The 23,943-nt window shown below is 40.7% G+C and overlaps 1 protein-coding gene across 1 annotated transcript in view; it reads left to right on the plus strand.

Annotated features, from left to right (window-relative positions):
• The window catches only part of LOC131042445 (uncharacterized), an 81,335-nt gene that overhangs the window by 15,523 nt on the left and 41,869 nt on the right, over positions 1 to 23,943 (plus strand). The window contains exons 2-3 of the mRNA XM_057975722.2: positions 9,687 to 9,834; positions 10,522 to 10,840. The gene's annotated coding sequence lies outside the window, so the exon portion shown is untranslated. The remainder of the gene's footprint in view (positions 1 to 9,686; positions 9,835 to 10,521; positions 10,841 to 23,943) is intronic.

Below are 23,943 nucleotides of genomic sequence, written 5' to 3' on the forward strand. Positions count from 1 at the left end.
ATGAAAATATGGTTCAACTAGAATATGAAAATCTGAAGGATAGGCTTATCCAGGCTCCAAATTGGTCAGAGTTGGAGGTTGATGATTTAAATGTGCTAAGTAGGCCAGTCCTGAAATTCACTAGGCACTGGGTTGAGTGGCACTTTGCAAAGTTAAAGGCAAAGAATGCTCACTTGACTTACGGGTTGATGGGAGACCTAGACTCATAGCGAGGTAACGAAAGGGTCATCAGGAGCCCGGGCCAAGGAAGAGGAAATTCCATAGGAAAGATCAAAGCATAGGAAAGAGAAAAGCATTACTAGGAATTCACAGGCAAACAAGAGAAAGGAAATTCAGCTAGAAGAGCCACAACAGAAAAGGCCAAGGATAGAGGAAGAACACTCACCTGCTAGCTCTTCCAGTGTACATGAAGTTGAGATGTTCACGCAAGAAGTTGCAAGGGACCAGCCACAGGAAGATGATCTTGAGATTGCGCAGGCACAAGATATTCTTAGCATTAGTGCTTCCCATAGACCTGTTCAATAGAGGAGTCAAGGATAGGAAATCCCTTCTAATACAGGACAACATAATCAAGATTGTTTCATGGAAACAAATCTTGGAAACTTAGAAACTTTTGAGGAGGTTTGACAAGAACAGGCGCAACTAGAAGTTTAGGATCAGCCAGCAGCCGCTCCAGTCTGGCTGAAGGAAAGAATGCGGAAGGAGCCAAAAGAAGAAATGGGTCTTGCACAGGAATTGGAAGAACTTCTAAGTAGGATAGATAAGCCAACAAAAAAGGTGTCTAGGAAGTTTTCAAAGATCACAAGGGATGAGTCAAGATCGAGGACTTTACACCTAGCTATGCCTAGAGTTGACAAAGACAAGAATGAGATTTCACTTGATGAATATGAAATCATTGAAGTCAACTTAGGGCGTGCTTCCAAGGCACAAGTAGTGGAAGACTTTGATGAATCTTCCTTAGCGTTGAAGGAACATATGAAAAGAATGGAAGAAAAGAATAAGAGGTTAAAGAGTGAGAACAAAGCTTTGTGCGAGTTTTTGCAGCGCTTGAAGCGTCCACTTAGAGAAGAAGATTCATCCTTTGTTCCTCCCTCTTCTCTTCCCAAGGAAATTATTGATGGCATTGAAGAAGTAAGGAGAAGAGCTCAATGTTCTAAGGAATGGGTGGAGGATGTCTTCGCTTCAACTGATAAATTTATCGAAGACTTGGCTCACTTCCACTAGAGAATTCTTGCTATCCTGAACAGGCTTGAGACTGCGGACAATTCATGGGAAGATGTGCATATCTATCAGGATTTAACAATTTTGCGCCTGAGAGCATTAATGGGAATTTCCAAGTAGACTTTGATTGACAGGAAGATCGTCCAAGAAAGTGAAGTATATGACTTCCCTCGGTGGTTTAATGTAGTTTGCACTAGAAAGGAATTGTTTGAAAGGTTCGGAAAAGAGTCAGCCTCATTGAAAGAATCAATTAGGAAACTTTAGGAAGAAATTCATAATGCAGTTGAAGCAATGTTTGAAGGAAGGATGATTGATGAATAGCTAACAGTTGATCATTTGAAGGATAGGTTGCACAAACTATTCTTTGTAGACTCCTCTAAGGAACATCTAGAAAATGTTTCCTTATTCTCCAGCATGATGCGAAGGACTCAAGAAGCGACATCAAGATGGGAGAAGTTTTTCTCCAAGTGTGAAGAGGACATTTCATTGCTGGAATTCAAATTGGAGACTGTGCCAAGTGTCTTCATAGGAGAGTTGGAAGTCGTCATTGCCAGGTTTGTTGCATTCGCCATAAATGAACAGGATAATGGTCGTCCAATTTTGGACAATAATCTATTAATTGCATGAGGGCATGATGGCGCATTTATTACCAGTGGACATTTTGACCAAGTGGTGGCATATTCAATGCATGGTGACTGTCATATTTGAGGAAGAAGTGGCTCATTAATGCATGATGGCTGATTTTGAATGCAGTGGTGCATTTAATGCATTATGGATGCCATTTTTGGGAGCAAAGGGTAATTAATATGTAGTGGCATTGTAGTGTCAAAAATTACATACCCCTTTGTAACTCGACCTACATCTTTGGTAACCACTTTGGTGTCCATTCCCCTAGCACTTGAGTAGGCTCACTTCAGCCCTTGCATTAGCCTTTTTCCCTCTCAAGATGCTCAAGACCCCCTTTTTGGCAGCTCCCTCGTGGCGTCAGTCTTGTTAGCCACGTGTCTCCCTTGTCTCTTGTTGTTTTTGAGCGTGATTCATTTGGACACTAGCACGCCGCGCGGACGTCTGCGCGCCACGCATTCGTCCCACGAAATCTTAATGTTCGAATGTCGGTTTTGAGCACGCCTTTCCACTTGTCACTCACGCATATCGGTGGGAACGACCCCGAATCTTTCAAATGGCTCACTAGCCCTCTTTTCCCTCCTCTTCTCTCTTTTAAATCTATCCTCTCTCTTCATTCAAGCTCTCTAGATTGTGGACACGATCCCTCTTGTTCTTTGGGCTCTCTCTCGCTTGCTACAATAGTCTCTAGTTTGCTACAACACTCTTAAGCTCTCATAGTATTTCTTTTGAAACTCTCTTGGCTTTCTCAAGCCTCTTTGGCAATATCTATCTATTTATCCTATCTTTGGGCATCTTGGGATTGATCACATCCCTCTTCTATCATTTATCATTTATCTTATCTTGCATTTATCTTTTTTTCTATTAATCTATATGGCTGTTTTTGGAGGCGGAAACACCAAAATAGGGATTTGACTGAGGGAAGTCCCCAAGCAGAGCCCCAAACATTTTTCCTTTCCGGCTTGTGTGCAGGTTGCATTAGAGAAGATTTATTTGGTTGGAAGCTTCATATCGTGGACTGGTTGTGAGATTATCTTCCTCTTTTCCTCTGTGGCTTTCATTCCATTTATATAATCGTTTTACCTTTCTTTTATATACATTGCATTTAAATTAATCTAAAACACAGGTAAAACGATTATATAAATGGAATAAAAGCCACAAAGGAAAAGAGGAAGATAATCTCACAACCAGTCCACGATATGAAGCCTCCAGCCAAATAAATCTTCTCTAATGCAACCTGCACACAAGCCGAAAAGGAAAAATGTTTGGGGTTGCTTGGGGACTTCCCTTAGTCAAATCCCTGTTTTGGTGTTTCCACCTCTAAAAACAGCCAGATAGATTGATAGAATAAAAGATAAATGCAAGATTGTGCCCTTCTGTGCGAACTCTGCATTCTCTCTGTACAGGACGCTAGCGCGTCGCGTTGTTGTCCATTATCCGCGTGCGCGTCCTTGTGCAGAGAGCTATCAAAGGACGTACAAAGATGTACTACATCTTGAGTGCAGAGGTCGGTTAGTGAATCTTCGAGAGGTTGTTATCCGCCTATTGAAGAGGTTCATTTTTCCCCCTCTACAGGCGTGATTCCTCATTAATGGTCATTCCCACTACTTGGTGTCATATTTGGGAATCTCTTGGTCAAACCCTAATTAGGGTTTTGCATGTTCAATGTTAGCCATTGATTGGTTTGTAATCTAGGCCATCCATTTTCTTCTTGGAAGCCTATAAAAGGGGGTCACCCCTTCATTTGTAATAGAGGGAGATTTGTATGAGATTGTTGCGATAAGTTTTTGAAATAATAATAGTGAAGCATTGGCTTTTGGTGTTCACTTGTGTTGTTTCAAAACTTGCATGGTTTCACCTTCCTCACTTAGTTCAGGTTTGCTTTAAGTATTTAGATGAATGAGATAGATTACATTGCTTTGTGGTGAGATCTTATGCTCATACCTTTTGCTAGTAGATGATTTTTATCCGCAGTGCAAGGTTGGACTGAGCTATTATACGTGTGTTCTTAACTTAAATTATTGGATGAACACTGTTCTTTGATGGTTTAAAGTCTTACAAGCACAACCTCTAAAGATTGCACCTCCTTTATGTAGTTGTCTAATAGTGGCGAAGTAAAGTGTGGTTGATCTCGCGCGAGATTTGTTATCTATTGAGTTCTTAGATTTAGTTTAGTCTTTCTAAAACCCTTTCCCATTTTACTTTCCGCATTATTCATTGTAAAGTCCAAAAATAAAGAGTTATCCATTGCCAAATCATTCGCAAGAATCTCCTTGAAGTCACAAAATTGTCTAAGTCTTCTTCAAGTGTGCGTAAGTCCCTTTGAATTAGTAGCAACATCAACCAAACGAGTCTATATCCATCGTAAAGTCGCTAGTATGCAGTTGGAACCTTGGAGTCACTGTATGATCTTCTTGCAATCTTAGCATACACATGATTTTGATCAAGAGAGGATAAGGTGACCGTTGGAAAACTTTATTCTATGTTGGTGTGTCACAAAACACCCATCAACAAGTGCATTGTTTATGGCATGCACACAACATGGAGTCCACCAAACATGTATGTAGGCTACCTCAATAAGTTTCCCTGCAGCTCTGCACACGTGTTGCATCTATCACTACTTGGACCACATTTTGTGGCCCAACCTTCTCAATAGCCTCTCTGAGGATCTCAAACTGAAAATCAGCATCTTTGCGATGCCTTGTACAATCAATTACTCTAAGAAAATATGGGCCCTCTGCACATGTAATCATGATGTTGATGTGTGGACGATGGCTAATGTTTGTCCACCCATCCATAACTATGCTGCATCTAGAGTCCACCTAACATGCCTTCATCTTCTCCATCAAAACATTCATCTTGGAATAGTTCTTATCCAAGATCATGGTCCTCAATTTGGTCTCACCTGGTGGCACATATGATGGTCCTCCCTTACCATTGACATCATCTCCTTATAATAAGGAGACCAAGCTACATGAAATGGGATGCCATTGGCCAATGGCATCATCTATCTCATCCTTCAATTGCACATTGAACAAATCAGCTATGGGGTTACTTTGCAACTTGCATTTCCTTGTCCCCTTAACCTCTCGTGATTGGGCCATAGCACTGGAAGTGGATGAAGGTCTCGACATCACTCCTCTCATCTGCAATGTATGAGTAGAAGTATGTTGCTAGTCCCGCTGAAGCTATGCCTTACCAGACAAAGTAGTAGGGATTGCAACTGTATTGTCATCATGAATGCCCCAAAGCTTGTTGATTTCATTTCTATATTGAGTGTTTTTAGGATCTTCCAAAAAGCGACACAGTTCTACACCTTTTCCTCTTCAAAAAAGGAAGTGTGCATTGACTCTAGCTATGCTGCCAAACCATGCAAGATCACAAATGTTGCATTTCCACTTCCTTGTGCCACCACCTGTTCCTAATGTGCCTACTATTTTTGATGCAAACTGTTTGAGAGGAGATTTAGGATCATAAGGACCCTTAGTATACTATGCCAATAACTCGAAAGGGTAATCTGTAGTAGCTGCTGCACTTGCCATGGAACTAGATTGGGCTCCAGGATCAGCCACATGGTCACCCCCTCAGGCTTAGGTTCATATTCTGAATCATTTCCACTATGAGAATGGATTTCCATCTCATCCTCACTAATGTCATGAGAGCTCATTGTGATAGTGACACTGCATTTCACAAAATAAAAATAAAAATAAATTCAATAAGCATGTAGTTTCAGCCTCGTTTAACAAATTTCAAACTTGAAAACAAAATTTAAATTTTAAAATTTAATGTTGAATCTCGAGGGCAAAATGATGAATGAATCATTCATTTTTGCCTTCAAGATTCAACATCAAATCTGATTTTGAAATAAAACAAAGAAAAAACAAGTTTAAACAACCAAAAAAAATTGAAAATCAGAAAATAAAACAATAAAAAAACAAGAAATAACCTACAAATCTCTCCAAAATGTTGTAGAATCCTCTTCCTCCTCTTCTTCTTGTTCCTTGTCACTCCTGTTACACTTGCACTCACTTTTTTCACTCCTTCAATCACTCTTTTCTGAGTTTTTTCTCCTCTTCATCTAGCTGGTAAAAAATATTAGAAATACAAATGTGAGTGAAATCAATAATTTTAGGGGGTTTTGTAATGCATAGGGCGCATGTGTGGGGCCATGTCAAATTAGGGTTACTTCTATGCGTCTCCTTGACCCTCGAGGGATGCCTGGACGTCTCCAAGGAGTCTTGGAGTTGCCCAGACGTCTCTGGCGGCACACTGGTGTGGCGGCGGGGCATATCTTGGAGACATGGAGCTCGGGGGGGAGGAGACGCGTCCCCGTGGTTCACTGCAAAAAAGCAAAATATATCACACATAAGAAGATATAGTAGCAAGAAACTATACAATTCAAATCATTTTCTGATGTTAAGCTAGGTAATATGTATTTGTTAGGGTTTTCATTTCAGCTATTCTTATTGTACTATATTTGTCATTCATGTGAAGACATTGTAGAGACATCTCCATGCAGGTGGAATGGATGTCAAATTTGTGACATCTCTTTTCTTACCACCCTTTTTTGTCTGTGATCATGACATGCATCCAAATTATCACAGGTTGGAAATTACCACATTGGTGTTGTTTTAATTATATGTTGCCTTTATTGTCTACCCTTGAAATTTTAGTTCTTCCTTTACCATCTTCATTGCATCCCGAGTTGTGAATCTTGAAACAATTAGAGATTCAATTTTGAAGTAATTGTCATTAAAATATTCTCACAATCAGGTGGGGGAACTTTAATAGTGTCTTCTAGCCCATAATCTAACTTCCCTGGTGAGTTCTTGTAGGCTCTTTTCACCTATCTTGTTGGCTTTCATCTATAATTTGGTGGCACCCATCACCATGTAAATACTATGCAATTCTGAATTACCAGTTGACTTGGGGATATTCCTATTGTTTTCTCTTTCCTTTATCATTGGCAATGCCTTCTATTGTCTTAAGTCTTAACTCATATGGCCTTTTCCCATCCAGTTTGTGGTAATGCGCTCTTGCTCTTGGGCTCAAGCTCAATAACTATAGGTAAAAGTGAGCTCATAGATCTTTTTGAAATTACTGCAACATATCTATAACTTATTTGGTGCAACTTAGATACATTATGGTGACATTTCAAACCCCCAAACTCACTACCACCTCAGTGATTTCTTTGAAATGAGTTTTTTGTGATAAATGTTTGTATTTCTTATATTTATAACATTTTGAACAGATGCTTTCAAGTTGCCAGGACTTATCTGATGGAGCCCACTGGTGGATTGTTACTTTTCTTGGAATTTCTGAAAGGTATTAAGTTTGACCTCTTTTCTCTGCTAAGAGCTGATTTGCTCAAGACTTGCCTTATCTACTGCATTCTTTCATGTAGTAGCCTAAACATAATGCATGTTTCTTCATGAATCCTTTTTGACTATTCATATTGGATGCATTTGACTTCTAATATTGCATTTTTCAATTCCTATGACCATATGTAAGAAGGTCCTATTATGCTTGAGACAACCTCCTTCCCCTGGTTACAAGAATATTTATTAACCCATCACTTCATACTCACAAACCTTGCAAATATTTGATTCACATGGTCTGTCAGTCCATTCTGACCTCGGGTCTTCAATTTTTGTCTTTATACAGTAATTCATTGTTGGACATGCATATTTCATTTTACTGGTATCAATGTGATCAGAGGTGAATACTTTAATGCATTCTTTGAAGTCATCTTTCTTGCCTATAATTTATTCAAAATAGTTAAGATGCACACAGTGTGATGTCCCCACCCTAGTCAGTCTCTGTGACTGATGGGTTAGCCTATCATTTTTGGACTCTCGTAGGCTAACCTTCTGGATAGAGAGTCTCAGTGGCAGTTCCACTTCTTTAGTTCAGTCTTGGGTTTAGTTCTAGGGCCTTAGCAGTTGGTGTGTGGGCTTAGTTGCGGGACTTACTATTTTTAGTAAGTCAATCTGGCAGTTGTGTTATGTTTAGTCAGGGCACCTGGACACATGGGGGTTATTCAGTGTTGACCCCTGCTTCTGACGGTTCGTCAAAAGACTGAATATTGAGGGAGATATTAATATTCTAGTGGTTAAGTTATTTAATTAACTTACATGATTATAATAAAGTCATAAAGTGACTTTATTATATTAAAAGGCCACTCAATATTATAAAGTGATTTTAACTAAATCACTTAAGTGAAATAAAGTGCCCAAGTGACTATTGAAACTATGCAAAAGTAATTAAATACATTTTAAATGTATTTAAAAGTATTTAGGCGTACTTGTGGAAAATCGTGCCATTTGGGGGTTATAAGGGAATTGAAGGCAATTCAAACTCATTATTGATTATTTGGCATTGCTTGTTATTTTCTTTGTGGATTGTCTAAGACGAGTTTCAGAGGGTTTGCTATTGAAGAACGTTCATTCTTCATGGATTAGTGATTCTGAGGCTGTGAAAGATCAGCTGAATTATTGCAAATTGAGAGGGCTTCACACAGAATTTTTCAGGTGCTTCATCAGAGGTTATTTGTGTTAGCTATTTGCAGTTTTGGAATAACGAAGGAGGCAATACAATTTAGAAGTCTCATTGGCAACATTCTTTCAGTTCAATAACCAGCCGTACATGATTAATTGCTGGCCGTACCAATTTGGTTGGCACGTGGGGCTCCAAAAAAGAGGCATTTTGGCTGGGAGGTTGGAACGCCTACCCAAAGTGCATTCTGAATGCACAATTCCCAACGCCTAGTCCTTTCAAGCTATTCTACCTACTTTCTGGCTCAGAGAAATCATTTCTTGGACTTGTACGACCTTTTTGGTTAGTTTCCCAGTTTTGGCTGGCAAACACCAAATTTCTTCATTTAAAATAAGCTAAGGACCCACGGGTATGCAATTAGCAGTAGGATTATTGTATCAGGTATCTTATTCATAATATAGTTGCAGTTGCTCTCAATTTTAGTTCTATTTGGTTTTATGTGCATTTCTTGCCCGACACATGTTATTTTATACTTTAAATTTGTTCAAAAACCTTGAAAATCCAAAAACACAACAACAATAGCATTTCAGGAGAGTTAGAACCAGCAGGGTTCCTAAACATAGTGTTCTTTAAACCAGCAAAATAGTTAGACAATTGGAAGGAAATTGTGTCTATTTGCAAAGAATTGTAGTGTTCTTTAAATTATGATACTTATGATGCAAATGAGAGATTTGTGTTTGTATATTGTTTTGCTTTTATATTAGGAAGTATCCTGAAACTTGGCTCTCAATGTCTGGATTGTAATGATGGGCATATTTTTTTCCTGAAAAAATAGGTCTGAGGGAATTTCTGTACTAAAAAATAAATCTAGTGTAAGAGGGTATACTTTTGCTTCAGATTCTAATAAATCATTGTTTATTGATGTTCATGCAGAAAAGAATTCAGATCTAGAAATTATTATTGGCAATCAAATGAAACTTCCAGTTATAAGAATAGAGACTATTAGTGTAACAAATGGGACTTCGAAATTTATTTTACTTATTGCAGGATTAGGGGTGAATCTTATTTCAGTATATAAAATTGCTCAAGCTGGTTATGAGTTTGTTGTCATTGATGATCACATTATTGTTAGAGATATAAAAAACCCAACCAATGTAATTGCTATTGGTAAAGTTAATCATAAAGAGTTTTTAAATTTGTTGTGTTTGTTGATGGTGAATACACTCTCCAATGCTTTTATTGTTCCGATTGATTATATGTCAATGCTAGACTTGGACATATAAAATATAAAAAATTACAAGACATGGTTATAATGAATATGGTTAGAGGATTAACAAAGATTTCAGCTTTTGAAGGTGTGTGTGAAGGATGTGTGCTAGGCAATCACCATAAAGATCCTTTTCGTTCAAGAAAAGCATGGAGAGTCAATCATCCAGTACAACTCATTCATGATGATTTATGTGAACTGGGTTATCCTTCACTATTAGGCGCTAGGTACCTTCTCACTTTTAGTGATGATTATAGTAGGCGAGTTTGAGTTTATTTTCTTAAAAGGAAAAGTGAACTATTGGAGGTTTTTAAAAAGTTTTAGGCATTAGTTGAAAACCAAAGTGGAAAATGAATTAAATGCTTAAGGATAGACAATGGGGTTGAATATTGCAATTGTGCATTTGAATCATTTCATGAAAATCATGGTATTAAGGTGTGAATAGTTCCATATACCCCTCAAACAAATGGGGTGGCTAAATGGATCAATAGAACTCATTTAGAAATGGTTCATTGTTTGTTGTATTTTAAAAGTTTACATAATGAATTTTGGGGTTTGGCTGTTTCTTGTGCTGCACATATTTTTAATAGAATTCCCACCAAAGCCCTTACAAATGTCAACTCTGAAAAAGCATAAAGGGAAAGAAAGCCTTGTGTTGGGTATTTTAAAGTATTTGGGTGTATTGCTTGGGCACGCACCCAAATGAAAATAGGAAAGAGTTAGAATCAAAGAGTCATAAGTGTTTGTTTATGGGTTATAGTCAAGAATTAAAGGCTTACAAGTTATATCATTTGGCAATAAAAAAGGTTTTTACTATGTTGATGAGGTTGACGTGTGAACTACTGCAAACGAAGATAATAGTAATACTATTAAAAAAGAAGCAACTAATGCTTGTGATCAACTCTTTTTTGTAGGTAGTGATGATGATATTTCAGCTAGACAAGAGACAAGGAGTGTTGAAAAGATATGTAGGCAAGGTTTGAAGATCTGAGGAAGGAATGGCATGCTCTCATGGCCAAAATCTTACAGATAAATGACACAATCTCATATGAGCAAGCTAGAGGGAAGAAAGAATGGGAGCAAGCCATGAAAGAGGAATTTGATGTATTGCTAAAGAACAAAACTTGAAAACTTATGCTCCTCCCCAAAAGAAAGAATCTGAGCAAGGCATGAAAGATGAATTTGATGTATTGCTAAAGAACAAAAAATGAATACTTATGCTCCTCCCCAAAGGTAAGAATGTCATTGGTGCAAATGGGTTTACAAAACAAAGTTCAAATCAAATGTAGCTACAGAAAGTTTTTAAGTTAGATTGATTGCTAATGGATTCAGTCAAAAAGGTGTTGATTATGAAGTAACATTTTCTCTTGTCATCAAAATGAATATAGTCACTCTTTGGCTGCTACTTATGGGTGGCATATTCATCAAATGGATGTTAAAAATGCTTTCCTAAATGGAGATTTAAATGAAGAAATATATATGGATCAACCACCAGATTTTGTAAATCAAAAACATCCAAACCTTGTTTGCAGATTAAAGAAATCACTTTATGGTCTTAAACAAACACCAAGGGCATGGAATGAGAATATTGATAGGTACTTTCAGCTTCATAGTTTAAAAAATATAAATCTGATCCAAACCTTTATGTGAAGAAAGTCCAAAATGATATTATTCTTGTTGCTGTTTATGTAGATGATTTACTCATTGTTGGGCCAAATATTGGATTAATCAATGATCTAAAATCAGATCTTAGAAGAGCATTTCATATGAGTGATTTGGGTGAATTGACCTATTTTCTTGGTTTACAATTTTGGAGGGTACATGATGGATTGTTCATCTCACAATAAAAAAATGCTTTGGACTATTTTGAAAAGCTTAACATGCCTGAATGCAAGCCAACTTCTATTCCCTTTCAATCTAGGGTCAAGTTTACTAAAGAATATACTTTGAAGAGGGTAGATGCCACTTTATATCGACTTGTAGGTGGCTTGGTTTTTCTAACTCATTATATAGACCAATAATCTGTTTTGTAATCAATCTCGTATCTAGATTTATGCAAACACCTAAAGAAAATCATTGGTTGGCTGCAAAAATAATTTTGCGATATATTTGTGGAACAATACAATATGGCATCCACTTTGGCTATCAAACTCTTTGGTTGGATTCTAAGTTACCGGTTCGGGTTCGAAGAACCCGGTACGCCGGTACAGCAAAATTTTAAAAAGGGGTTTGGGTTCGTTAGTACAAAAACATGTAAATTATATATATATATATATATTTTGATATTTGTGAAGCCTATAAGCATGAATTTAAATTTGCATGTCACATAGCATCATATAAACAACAAAACAAACATAAATTTGTAATCATAGCATCATATACATCAAGTTTAATATCAAAATGACAAAATATTCAAGTATCATTGTTTCAACTTTCAACAATATAAACTTAAAGTTTAATCATCAAATGGATAATCTAATTCATCCTCCTCCTCCTCCTCCTCCTCATTGACATTGACATTAGATGAGCCAATGCCACTTGCACTTGCACTATAAGTTGGCTCAATTTCCGAGTCATCAAGTGTCAATGCAAGAAGCTGAGAAGCAGGAGCATCCAAATCAGATGCTCTGTATCCCACATCTTTGTTTCCCCTTGTGTGTAGTCACGTTGTTTGTGTGAAAGAAGACGTAGGTTGGAGTGCACATATACTAAATTCTCCGCTCTTTTTGATAGCAGCCTATTGCGCTTTACTAAGTGGATGAAAGAGTATGTGCTCCAATTTCTTTCTGAAGAAGATGAACTAGCAACCTATGAAGACAAAGTAAACAATTAAAGTTATACATTAATAAAAATAAAATTACTAGCAACCTAGGAAGACAAAGTAAACTATAAATAAACTAAAACTTGTAAATTTAAAATTTTAATTAATTAAACTTACTTGTGATAAAAGTTTTATAGTGAGGGGTCGTAGGTGTTGGAAGCATGTGCCATGGAAGTACCACCATCTATGAGCATCCTTCTTGGATCTATGACGAAGTGCATCAACACTTAGACCATTCCCATTTGCGAATTCTATGAACTCATTTGTAACAACATCTCGCAAATCATCATCGGGATATAGTCTAAAAAATGCTTCCTTGTACCCATCAGATACTTCTAGATCTCTCCATGGTGGAATCCTTCCTGGTTTATCAAGAAACTGATTGCTATAGTACTTAGGTGTCAAGGCATAGGCAAGAAGGTGCAAAGGAGTGGTCATCTTATTCCACCTTTCTACAATAATTACTTCCAGTTCTTTGAAGAATTTCTCCCGGGGATCATTCTCTTTTTCATTTATAGTGACCTTTATTTTTTCAAGCATTGAGTCAATGCCATTATAAATCTCACCTATGCAAGGCCTATCCATGTCTGTATAGAAAATCATGCTCATGATGGGCTCAGTGATACTTAGGAGATATGTAACAAGATCCCACCATTTCTCATTCAATATTCTATCCCTAATTTTTTCTGCCCTCTCAGGCTACTTTGCTTCCATATAGTCCAATTGGTGTTGATCACCATATTGCATAGTGCCACTCTAACTTTCACAAGTCGTCTTAAGACGATTGTGTTTGATGCAAAACGGGTCTCAGCAACCTATAACACAAATTAATGCCAAATGATTAAAAAAATAAAGCCAAACTTTAAAGAAGAATACACAATGATATTATGAACATTGAAAATTAAAAAAAATCAGAAAATGTAAAATTAAATTACTATTTCACTTACCTTCAATAGCTCCAAATTCGAATAGGTTCTAAAAATCCCTTGAGACATGTGGTGGTTTGTGATGAACATCTGTGTTTGTCCTCTCGGGTGAATAACTTAAAGTACACAGATAAAGCATGTAATGCAGAATAATAATGCCATAGATATCAGATGCAGTATATCAGATGTTATTCCATTCATAATTGTTCCCTTTACAAGTTACATACCGAAGTATATAAAGATGCCGAGGGGGTACAAGCGCCAACCGTCGCACCGCAACTACCACCCCTCGGCTGCCAACTAACCAACACAATTACAACTTAATTAACTAGTTTTATTTTCGTGTACAATATTGCCGCCAACATCATCCCCCCCAAAAGAAAAGAAGTCATCTTTGGACGACTTAACACAAAATAGAGATGACATTAAATAGAACTGCTGACCCCAGTCGAGCTCGGAACTTATACACTTGTTGTGTCCTCGCTTAAAAACCCTTTTCTGCTACCATCCTATGCTCAAGTGCGGATTTCACCATTAGTGCTTCCTTTGACATCACAATCCTCCTGTGCCTAAACCAAACTTGTCTGCAAAACATGCTTTTCAGTCTCAGCCTCCACCAACTGCTACTCAAATGATATTGTCTCCCTAGCCAATTTGTCCTCGATAGCCACCGACGTTGCCCTCTCGGCATCCAACTCCTGGGTATGCTAAGCTAAGTCTCACGCTAGTACTGCCTCCAACCTGGTGGTCAGCTCCTCCCGAGCCCTCTCTGCATCCACCAAGGCAACCTCACGTCCAGTCGAGACATACTCCAAGTTCCTCAAAGCGTACCATTCCTGCCTGGAGGTGGCCACAACCCGCTGGCACAAAGGCTAGGAGACACCTCAAATCCTCCATCACACTCCCCAAAGGCTAACAACTGAACTGAATAACTCCCTGGTGTCATACAACTGCGCGGACCTGCAATGCCTTCCCTCAAACTCTGTTTGTTCCCAACCTCCAAATCCGTCTCCCTCTACAACTTATGGCTTCCCCGCCAATGCTTTAGTTGTAGGCTTCTTTCTCACAGTACAGAAAACCACAACACTTACAGTGACATCTCTAATACCCTTCGCCCAACTCCAACAAGTTTACTGTAGCTCAAAAATAAACTGGGGTCTGGGGGCAGTGCCCCCAGCGGGGTTGAGGGGTAGCACCCCTCGCGGGGTCCAATTTACAACCTTCAGAACCACACGAAAGTCCATGGCATGCATCATTTTTGTGATATTTTATGATGTCAAAACCCTTCTTCTACACTCCAATATTTTCAGTGTCTAGGCTCTAGATGTCATCGAATAATTTTCAATCTGGTTGTCGTCGTTTTTATTTTTTGTCCACTGTAATGTCTTCGATGGCACCCCAGCCATACAACCTCCCCGTACGGTCAACAACAACATTGACACCTCCAATCGTGCGGCCACCTTCTCGTGCCTGCCCTGTGCTTGCGTGGGCATTGCGTTGTTGGGCGGAGTGCGTTTGTGTGTCTGTGCGTTTGGGGCTGCTGCGTGTTTTATTTCTCTGTTGGCGGTGATGTCCACCGCACGGTCGTGTCCACCGTCGGTGTTACCACCGCACGGTGGTCCCATCGATTGGTGGTTCCACCGTCGGTGGTCCACCGCACGGTGGTCCCACTGTTCGGTGGTTCCACCGTACGGTGGCCCCCACCATCGTGCGCCTCTTTTTTTTTTGCTTTTTTCCCCTGCCGTATGGTTTTTTTTTTATGGTCTCGTACGGTCCGTTTTTTTTCTTCTTTTTTTCCAATTTCCCAATTTAGTTGTCTAGAGAGTTGTCGGCTCGGGTCCCCTGTCTCTGGGATCGCCCTTCATCTTTTTCGGTTTTCCTCGCCCAAGAGTCTCTCGCGTTGGTCCCGTGCCTCTCAAGTCACCTGCCCGGCCTCTCGTGTCCCCTTCCATCCTCTCGGGTTCCCCTCGGGCCTCTTGGGTGTCCTTCCACCCTCTCGGGTCCCCTGCGCGCTTCGCCTGGTAGGGTTTCAATTTGGACCCGTTGGTGGCAAATCTATTTTCAATGGCCATCCGAAGACTTGGAACCACAAATTCTACGGCAACCATGGTCTCCTTCCCGTACATAAGAAGAAGAAGAATAATAAAGATTTTGAAGGCTGCGGCCTTTCACACGGGGTTCCAATCGTTGCCAATAATCTTGGGATTATCTACGTCATTGAGGTTTGGGGCGTCTCCCTTCCAATACTCTCTGTATTTCGGCAGGTACACCTCCTCTGTTGCTTGCTCTGGTTCCTCTACTTCGAGCCTGTAGCTCTGGAACATTTCGTAATCCTCCATTTGCCAATGGAAGAGCTCGTTCAATGACCCCGTCTCATCCTTGGAGCACTCTCCTAGTTTGAGAATCCCTTCGTCGTTGGGCTCCCTGCAGCCCCGTCCTTCGTCCCTCGGGTCGCCTTTTCCTTCATCCTCCGATTTCGAATATGATGCCAGTTCCTCGTCAACAACCTGGGTCCTCAGATCAATGGTGTACTTCCGCCCCCCTTTCTCCATAGAAAGGGTGTTCTTTTTCCAGTCGTGGTTCACCTTTGCTGTAACCAGCCACCCTCTGCCTAAGATGGCATCGTACCCCTTCTTCTTGAGTGGGATTACCACAAAATCTAGTATGAAAGGTTGCGTGCCGATGGTGACCGGCTGGGCCATCAGGGTGCCGAGTGGCTTGATGCCGTGTTGGTCTGCACCTACCAAGTTGAACGTGGGTGGCCATAGTTTTGGCTTCCCCAGCTTCTTCCACGTATCCTCTGGCAGTACATTCACCCCCGAACCTCTGTCCACAATGGTGTCTTTGAGGATAGCCCCGAGAATTCCCATCTCTACTACAACAGGATGTTGACCACTATTTAAGGCCAACAACATTGGGTCAGCCGAGGGGCTGACCGGAACTTCCGCTCGTGTGGCACGTACAAGTGCTTGCGCAGTGGTTTGTATGGAACTAAAAATGGTGGTTCTTAACTGTGGCATTGTTTCTAGAAGGTCCTTAACCCTTATAAGTACTTCCATCTGCAGTACTTGCCCAATGATGTTATTTTCCGCTTCCGTATGGGATGATGTACTCGCCACCTCGTTGTCCCGTCGTTCGACTGTCATCTCACGTTCAATATTGGCCTTTGCCTCCCGTAATCTCTCCTCTGTACGGGGGTCAAGATAAGTGGTTTTTTTCATTTGGGCGCGGGTGATCGCCAGTACTTCTTTCTCACCAGTCTTCTCAGCCTTCTCAATGTTGAGGAGATTAACCCCTGCCTGTGGGCAATTTGTGTCCTCATGGTCGGCTGGCCCACACCATCGGCAGAGGTGCTGAGGGGTGGCTTCCTTCGTGCAATCACGGGCGAAGTGCCCCCACTGATTACAGGCCCTACATTGGATAATTGGTCGGCCCTTGGCGTCATACTGGATACGGCTTTCGTTATTGTTATTGTTGCTATTCCTTCCGCCGCTACGTCTGTTGTCCCGGTAACCTCCAGATGATGCCGTTGTGTTGGTTTGTTGGGCCGTACCCGCTGGTGCGGATGTTGTGGCCTTCTTCGTGAACAACACTTGGCTCATTTGCGTACTTCGGGTTTTCATGTTGTATGGGCACTTCTTGGTGGAGTGTCCCATCACTTGGCAAATCTCGTAGAATACCTTATTCGGGCAAGTACCCTTTGTGTGCCCCTCCTCTTTGCACTCAGTGCACCATATGTCCCCTTCGGTCCGACTGGTGCTTCTCATTGTTTTGAATTCCCTCCTCATTCGCTCCATGTCTTTCTGGAGCGCTTGCACCCATTTGCCAGCCTCGCTGTCGCTGCTGCTTTCCTGTGATGAGTCATCCTCCTCGGACGAGCTATCCTTCTTCTTCTTCTTTTTCTTCGATGTCTTGGTCTCGCTCTCGAGATCCATCGCTCTATTGTATGCGTCTTCGTACGATGTAGGTGGAACGATTTTCATCTTCTTTCGAAGGGAATGCTTTAGTCCCTCCACGAACCATCGCTTTTTCAACCCATCTGCTGGTCGACTCTCCATTTTACCCAATAGTTCCTTCAGCTGCCGACTATAGGCTTGGACAGTCTCGTTCTTGTTCTGCTTCGTTCCATAGATCTTAGTGACTATTTCGTTGTCATCTCTCAGGAGGCGGAACTCTATCCCAAACTCCTTCTTCAGGTCGGGCCATGTGCTGACTTTGGTCTTGTCCATATCTGAGTACCAGTCTATGGCCACTCCTCTCAAGGTTGCTGGGAATTGTGTTACCCATTCGTCTTGGTCGGTAACACCGTTCGCTGACCATATGGTTTTGCACGTTCGACAATGGCGGACGGGATCTTCCTTCCCGTCGCCATTGAACTTCGGCAGTTTCTGTTTACTCCCCATCGATGGGGGTCGTCTTCCTGGGGGTGGCTGAGGTTGTGTCTAGGCCCTTGCGCCGCTCCCTCTGGTGTCGGTGGTGTGTCCTGCGTGGGTGATTGGAGGTACGGTGTTTTGCCTGCTGAGTGTGGCACCTATCGTACGGTTATCCTCCCCTTCGTTGTCACCCGCACCCACTCCTGGCTCCCTTTGGCGATCCTCACTTTGTGGTGTAAAGGATAAGTTTCTAAACCGATCCCAGGTCTCTTCGACTAGATCTCTCCTTAACCTTGTTTCCTCCAGAAACTCTTCGTGGCTCCGTACCCTACGGTGTTCTGGCGACGCGTAGAAATTTCCGTCGGCTTCTGCACCCTCCGTGACACCTCCTTGGTTCCCCTCGGGCCACCCTTCGGCAAGTCGTCCTTCGGCAAGTTGCCTCAGCCTCCATCTACGTTCTACTTGTTGCTTTAGAATCAAGGCCCTCTGCACGGCCTCCCACTCGTCTGTTTCTGCTTTTTTATTTCTATCTTTATTTAATATATTGGGCATAAATCACTTCCATACATAGCAAGCACACGCCATGTACACAAAAAAAACTGTTATTATTTTTCCTTTTGGCCACAATTTATCTCAACGTTGTGCTGGGATTATTATTATAGGGTTCAATTTCCCCTTCGCCTCTTGCCATCACGCTCTGCGTCCCACGACGATTGTTCCGTTTGCGCGTCGTCGGCCTCTGGGTTAATCTCACCGACGGGTAGGCCCATCGTGTTTGTGCACCATCCGTGTTTTCCGTTCTCGAGTACGTCTAGGCAGCGGCGCCAAATGTTTGCCCTCTCGGGTGAATAACTTAAAGTACACAGATAAAGCACGTAATGCAGAATAATAATGCCATAGATATCAGTGCAATATATCAGATGTTATTCCATTCATAATTGTTCCCTTTACAAGTTACATTCCGAAGTATATAAAGATGCCAAGGGGGTGTGAGCGCCAACAGTCGCACCGCAACTACCACCCCTCGGCTGCCAACTAACCAACACAATTACAACTTAATTAACTAGTTTTATTTCCGTGTACAATATTGCCGCCAAAAATCTAGATGTCCTCAGCCTCTGCATACACATCTCTGATCCATTTTATTTTTTGCCCAATCCTTTGTAGCATAAGATTGAGTGAATATACCACACAAGGTGTCCAAAAGATGTGATCATAGCGTTGCTCAACCAACAAACCAGCAGCTCTACAATTTTTTGCATTGTCCGTTATGACTTGGACAACATTGCGGGGTCCCATAGACTCAATGGCAGAGATGAGAATTTCTGCAATAAATTGGCCATCTTTTATTTGGCCCTCACAATCCACAGCTCTCAAAAACATTGCCCCTTTAGGGGACACCGCTATGACATTGATCAAGGGACGGTTTTTAGCATCTTTCCACCCATCTGAAACAATTGTTACACTTGTCTCAACCCATGAATCCCTTATGGGTTTCAATGCATCTTCAACCCTCTTCACCTCTTTCTTCGATAATGTTCCACGTACCTTCTCATAACTGGGGCCCTTATACCTTCTTGGAGCCTCAATTACACTTTTTATCATTTGCTTCCAATATGGGGAGCGAACAACATTGAATGACAACCCATTTGCATAAATGCATCTTACTATATCTTCGTCAACATTGTCTCTACTCTCATTTTGGAATGCGGTTCTAAAGGCCCCTTTGCTCTTTTACGTGTCAAGGGTGGTTCACTTTGAGGTTCATTTGTGGCAAAGAAGGGGCGGTCTTCTACTACAATACTGGGATTAGAAGGGCCTTGCATTCCCTTTGTTTTCTTTGATGCGGTTTGGTTCAATCTACGGGCTTCCCTCTCTTTTGCCGCCTCATGCTCCCTGATATATTTCATCACTATCTCATTTGGTATAGGTTTACCATTTTTTCCAGGGCATTTTTTGATGCCTCTTCCTTTTATTCCACACAAATGGCCTACCACCCGATAATATGAACTATTACGCTCAATATCACATCCATGGCATTTCCAATGGAATCCCCCACCTCTCGGAAGTTGTTTTATAATGTCCACATATTTCCATAAGGGAGAATTTGGATCATTTCTTTGTTTTGCAATTATTTGTTCATATTGCCAATGGAGGAAGATGTAGATGCCATTCTAGTTTCTATGGCAAGAAATAATATAAACATATTCAAAAACAAAAACTAAATAATGAAAAAAATTCAAGTTTCATGTTTGACAATTTGTGAAACAAAAATAGTTGGAAAAAAATGTTTAAAAACCTACCTCTTGCAGCCAATGGAAGCTTGAAAATGTATGGAAATGATGCTGCAACACTTGTTGAAGCTTCAAAAATCAGTCTTCAACTGCTTCTTTTTGATCTTGGAAGCCAAATTTTGTTCACCCTTTCTTCAACCTGCTCTCATAAAACTTTTGTTTGCAACACAAATGAGGTGAAATGAGTGAATAAAATGTTTTAGAAGTCACTTTTAGGTTATAACTTTCACTTTTTACAAGGCGGGATTGAAAAAAAAATTAAATTTGCATTATTTTTGGACTTTACGGGCCGCCCAGCCGCCCGGGTTCAACCAAGGCGAACTACCTCTAGGTTTTTCGAACCCAGGTCGAACCCAGTTCGAACGGACCTGTACCACGGACCCGGTCGAACCAGGACCTGTACTAGGGGGGCCCAGAGGCGAACCCGGTAACCTAGCTTAAAATCAAGCATATATGTCAGAGAATGCTTATAAATTTGTTTACTAATTCAACCCCCTTGCCTTGTAATTATTATTTGTTTAACGGCTATGCATAGAGATCATCTTAAGATGACTAAAAATACACAGTTCAAATCAGGGAAAATGTTTTAGTTTAATGACTAGGCATAGAGGTCATCTTAAGATAACTAAAAATACGCAGGTCAAATCCCACAAGAGTTAATTTCAAATCATCAATGATGTATAATTAAAGACATTACACGATGTGAATTTAGGAAACTAAGGTACTATATAATAAAAGTACAGAGGTGGTCATCTTAAGATAACTAAAAATACGCAGGTCAAATCCCACTAGATAATTTCAAATCATCAATGATGTATAATTAAAGACATTACACGATGTGAATTTAGGAAACTAAGGTACTATATAATAAAAGTACAGAGGTTCCACACAACTAGACCGTATTTGTTAAATGGTTGCTGTTAATAAAAACACTGCACAAAAGAATTTAGGTCACTAAGATCTCATTTATTAAGTACATGGGGACTGCATCACTAGATCATTTTTATTATATGAGACTCTTACGAAAACATATTTAATTAATGTATACAGTATAACATAACACGAATATGTAAAATCCCCTTTTAATCTTTTTATTTGAATGAGACAACACATTTCTAAATTTTCAAATTTATTATTATAGCAGAGGGTTTCTTGAATATGTCTACCTCTAGGTCCTCTACTTAGTACTTACATTAAAACAACTTATTACTTCATATGTACTCATAATGCTTTTTTCTAAGTTATGTTCTAGCAATGAGAACAAAATATTTGGCCCACTTTAGTTTTACTTTAATTTTACTGTGTCAAAATTGTGCTCGAGTCATGGCTCTCTTATGCATTTTGGCCGTATGCCCATCATAGATTCATATATAATCAACTTGAGAAGTCATTGTACAAGCCTCATTTGGTCAATTTTGCATTAGTGTTCTCCCTCATCATCCTCCATGTGCCTACCATGTTTTGGAAGTTGCAAAGGTCCCAACAATTCTGAATGTGTGTTGATGTGTTTTTTATGCACATGCGAACACAAAATAAAATACCGAAGTATCTTATCCTCTCTTGAACAAAGTTCCCGACTGCTGAAGATCTCGCTGAAGGATCATTTTATGTGACATTTCCTTATATCTTTCTTCTTTCTTATACTTTAAGTTATATTCCATATATACTTTCAGGATGTTTGAGAGTGGTTTCGGACCTCCAGGAGTTATATTGCAAAATCTAGTTTTTGGAGGATTCTCCAGTTTTCCAGACTTAGTCGAATTTCAGGATCAGGACATTCCAGACAACCAAATTTTAGGATCAGGGCATTCCAGACTTAGCCAAATTTCAGGGCATTTGAAGATCAGGGTGACATTTCAGACTTCATCACTCACCAACTCGACCTAACTCGGACCTTCAAGAATGATACCCACTCACAAAGCAAGACACAATTAGCAGCAAGAGCAAAACCAGGCCCTAAGGAAGACTCTCAAAGAAACCCTAATTCTAGGGCACCTGCTGACTCCCCTGGCTCAAACAAAGCCTACTATCCTATTGATCCCTTGGCGACACTCAAAATGCAAAGGCTAACAAACAAACCCTAAACACCTAGAAAGCAAACCCCAAAAAGCAAAAAAAAGTAGGGGTCCCCATTTGTAATGGGGCGATGTGTGAATACGTCACAACATCTAACGCCACCTTGAATAAATGTTCCTGAACATTTCAGAGATAAAGACTCAATTGACACTTAGAAGCTCCAGAAGATTCAACCCAACTTATCAGGTGGCTAGAAAGTATACTCAAAGAAGAAGAAGAATCTCTAACCAGATCAAGAATGCCTAGTCTTTGATTACGCATGTGTGTGCAAGTGTATTCATTCCTCTCGACAAGACAATTATGATCTCCAGGTTCCCCTGTGATCGGCTATGTAGTATATTTGAACTTCATAAGCATCCTGGATATAGTCTCGCTGCCAGTCAGACGTCCATAGTCCCGACGAGGTTATCGCCGCAAGCTTACGAACATTGCTCCATTGCCAGCCGGGCGTCCATAGCCCCGATGGAGTTACTCGTATGTTCCCTTTAGCCAGTTTTGATATTTCATTTCATTTCTTTTTTTTTTTCATTTTTCTCTTTCATTTTCTCATTTTTTCCTTTTGATATTGCTTTTTCATTCCGTCAATTCCTTTGGCTCGTAAGCAGTGAAGCTTACTAGGGTTTGAGGATTGCGGTGTGTTGTGCGTTGCACACGCTCCCTGTCGCCGACAGGGTCCCCCTTCCCGTTTTGAGCTTTCCATCGTTGCCTGTTGAGTTTCGCGTGGAGTTTTTCACGTCTCTTCGAGCGAGTCCGTGACTGATCCATAAAGTGATTGATGTTGAAGTAATGAGCCGATGAATCTTCTCGGCTAGTCCAGCTCTCGGGTGTGAATGCCAAGAGTTTTGTTCGAAGTTTTGAAAATCGCCTTGGGTAGGCGTAAGGTAGTAGGAATCAGCGAAGCCCGCCAAGCAAGAATAGTGCGCCTAAAGGTCGCACGAAGACCAAAGCTGCCGTTTTTTCGTACAACAGCTGTGAAGCAAACTGCATAAGGATTGTCGCCGAGATGTTTTTCGCCTGTCGATGAACGATCGAATTGCCTAGCCCAAAATGCCTTAGAATTCTGAAACCTCCTAAATCCAAATTTGTGGAACCTGGCAAAAGGCTAGTAGGAGGTTCGACGTTTCGTGCAAGTTGTCAAAATTGCCTAAGGGGCGAATTTCGGACCCAGAGGCCAAATGGGTTTAAATATTCATTAAGTTAAAGTTGCCAAAATCGCCCAGGGGGCCTAATTTCGGACCCTGGGGCGAGAATTTCGAAGTCTGATGTTTCCTACTTGGTCCGAAAATAATGCAAAGTGCTTTTAAACGTTGCAAAAGGTAGCTCTAGGTCCGAAAATCATTTAAAACGCTCAAATTCGGACCTTGGGGCGAAAACTGGAGTTTGTAAGAAGCACGTTTAGATCCGAAATTTGCCTTGAGTGCCCATTTTCGGACCCTGGGGGGTAAGTGGGAAAGTGTATCAAGTTTGCAAAATCATCCCCTAGGTCCGAAGTTTCTTTTAGAGCTCGCCAAACATGTCAAAAGTCCGAAAACCTTTAATGCACCCATTTTCGGACCTTGGAGTGAATTTTTAAAATAGAGATAAAATGTGAAATGTTTTCAAGGACTCTTGAGCCCTGAAAATCACTTAAGTTCCTATCTTCGGACCTCAATGCGAAAATGAAAGAAAGGTATAAAGCGCGAAATATTTAAAAGGGGCCTCGAGGTCCGAAATCGCTAAAGCGCCTCATTTTCGGACCCTAGAGCAATTTCGAAAGGGATATGTAGTGCGAAAGTTTGCAAACCTCTTCCAACTCCGAAGATCACTTAAAACGCGAAATTCGGACCTGGGAGTAAAATTAGATAGT

Source organism: Cryptomeria japonica, chromosome 1 (assembly GCF_030272615.1).
Source record: "Cryptomeria japonica chromosome 1, Sugi_1.0, whole genome shotgun sequence".
NCBI lineage: Eukaryota > Viridiplantae > Streptophyta > Pinopsida > Cupressales > Cupressaceae > Cryptomeria > Cryptomeria japonica.